Here is a 2874-nt window from a genome sequence, read left to right as displayed (position 1 = left end):
GGAGGAGGCGCCGCGGGCAGAGCCGGGCGATCCTGCCGGCTCCTCCTGCGCTTCCAGCTTTTAGAGGAGCTAACAAAAACTCGGGTTGTGTTCCCCCCCCTCCCCTAAAATTATCGCTGATCGATATGAAAACACTTATTGTACTATTTTAGGGGTTGGTTTAGGTTTAGTTGCTGCTTGGGTGCTCGATGCAGGCCCCCGGGGCTTGGCAAACTGCGGCACTGCTTTCCTTTCTGCAAAAATAACGGCATATTTGCGTTCTATGTTTTTATTCTCGCCCTTCAATTTTACGTTTTCAGGAGACTCCAGAAATACCGAGTTTAGCACTCGGTGTTGCTCGTTTTGGGTTAACGCCTCAGCCCCGGGTCCCGAGGCTCTTTGCACATCAAAAGCCGGAGCAGGAGGTGTTTGCGCTCCTGTGGCACCCGGCTGACGGATGGGGTGAAAATCTGCCCCTGTCAGTTAATAAAAACCCAAAAATGAAGCTGAGAGCCTGTGTAGTACGTGAAGTTGTGCTTGTGCGTTTTGATAATCGAGTAATGCCATTTATTTTGAGGAAATGGCCTCAAGTTGCGCCAGGGGAGGTTTAGATTGGATGTAAGGAAAAATTTCTTTACTGAAAGAGTAGTTAAACATTGGAAGAGGCTGCCCAGGGAAGTGGTTGAGTCACCATCCCTGGAAGTATTTAAAAGACGGGTAGATGAGGCGCTTAGGGACATGGTTTAGTGGGCATGGTGGTGTTGGGTTGATGGTTGGACTCGATGATCTTGGAGGTCTCTTCCAACCTTAATGATTCTATGATTCTATGATTTTCAGGTTTTGGTGGATGGACGCCCGAGTGTGGGATCCGAAGCCTTTCGGGAGCTCCTCTGTCGTGGAAAGCGGAGGGGTACAGCCTGGCTCAGTGGGGACAAAGCAGGGTCCTGATTACAGGTCTGTGGTTTCTTTGCGCTTCTGCTGCCCCGTAGGCGTTGGGCTTTCGGAGTTAACGAGCCTGTTTTGAAGCTGCTGATTTTCCAGGCGGCGCTGACTGTTAAACCTTTGTTCCTGCTAAGGAAGGGAAGAAACGTTTATGTCTTATCTCCTTCTTTAGCCTGTTAATTAGTGAGAAAATCTGCATCTCTTGCAGGAGTTTTCTCTTTGCTGATATTTATTATTATTATTATTCTCCTCCCCCAAGGGTCCCGACTCCTGAACTCAGATGACGTGTGCAGGGTTTTGGGAGTGCCATGGCCTTTATTGATTCCAGAGAGGGTGATTGAGATCATAAAATCTCTCTCCCAGTCCCTGATGCTGTTGGATTGGTCAAAGGCTAGCAACTATAGAGTAAATTTTCCTGACAGCATGCAGAGATGAAGGATGCTGCCTTGTTTTTCCTCTCGCTCAGAAGCCCTTGATGTGAGCCACAACTCCTACCTTGGGGAGGATTTTTCTGTTTCTCCTCTCTACAGCCTAACACAGGCTGGAAGGCAGGTTTCCTTCTTCTTTCCTAATTTTGTTTTTCAGGATGCGGAAAAGAAACTCAAGCTTTTCTAGCCAAAACGCAGCCTTGTTAGGTGACGTCGGTGGTGGGGGAAGGCACATTTTAAGCGTGTTTGGCCGATAGGTGCTAAAAATGCACGTTTTCCTATTGCAGACCCTGTGAGTAATGTCTGTGCTGGGTGGTGTTCTTCCCTTCCAGCTGCACAAGCAGAGGTGAGAGGGGCTGGGGTGCTCGGGGGGCTGTGCAAGCCTCAAGGGATGCAGTGATGCCAGGAGAGCTTTGGTCCCCTGGCTTCATTCAGCCCCAGCAGCCCTTCGTGGCCCTGGCGTCGGCCTTTGTCATCCTTCTTGTTGTCCTTCTTGTCCCTTTCATTGAGCTTGGACTGAAGGGAGACCTTACATTCCTCTTCAGTGCCTCAGGGGTTCACCTGGGGTATCTTGTGTTTGTTTAATTGCTTTTTATTTGCTGTGCTCTGTTTTAAAAGCTTATTGTAGCTCTTTGGATTTCTGTGAATAAATTAGGTAGCATTTTATGGATGAAAATAAAGGAAATCTCTAGGATAACTCATCAGGAGTTAGATGTTCAGAAAAGACTGTCCTTGTAAACTGTTGTCAGCTTCAGCCTAGTGAAATGTTTAGTGTATGTTTAACGGTAACGTAACTCAAATGCCTCTCGCGTATACAAGCTCTGCCCTTGTTCCTGCTCTGCCTGGGGGATAACTCCCAGCAGGTCATAAACGGTATGCTCTGCTGTGCTTTACCGGTTTAAAAGAATACATAACCAAAAATGCCTTCCTTAGTGCCTACACAGGGCAAGAACCTGCAGCAGCGAGGGCACGGGTGCTTTGGGGCAGCTCCAGAGCCATGGGTAATTGTACACGGGTCGCCAAACTGATCCCCTGGTTAGTCCACAAGACTCCACACTTACTCAGCATGGCAAAACTTTTTCTGGATGTAGGTGGATGAAGTCAGTGTCCTGTGTAAGCAGGTGTTACAACTGGCCGGGCAGCTTATCTACAGAAATCAAAAATCGCCTTCGACTGGAGCTGTATGTCTCTGAAGCGTGTTGTTTTTTCCTTTCTTGATCTCAGCACGGGCTACTGAGAGGTGTCTGGGGCAGGGAAACTCATTTACCAGCCGTCATCAGCCTCAGGGTGCGTGGTCCTTGGTGGAGACTGAACTGCTGAGGATAATTCTGCTCCTAGGTTTTCCCATTAAAGTTTGCTGTTTGGTTAGTTTTGCCTTTACAGTGTTTTGTAAATATTTCCCATTCCTAGCTCTGAGTACCTTTGTGTTTTGTTTTTTTTTGTTTTTTAATGGCATGTGAACTGCATGTTCCTAAACAGCTTTGGAGGAGCAATTTGTTTAGGACAGGATTTAGGGAAAAGAGAA

Source organism: Pygoscelis adeliae, unplaced genomic scaffold, assembly GCF_000699105.1.
Source record: "Pygoscelis adeliae isolate BGI_AS28 unplaced genomic scaffold, ASM69910v1 Scaffold248, whole genome shotgun sequence".
Lineage (NCBI taxonomy): Eukaryota > Metazoa > Chordata > Aves > Sphenisciformes > Spheniscidae > Pygoscelis > Pygoscelis adeliae.
Note: the sequence above shows the minus strand (reverse complement) of the source record.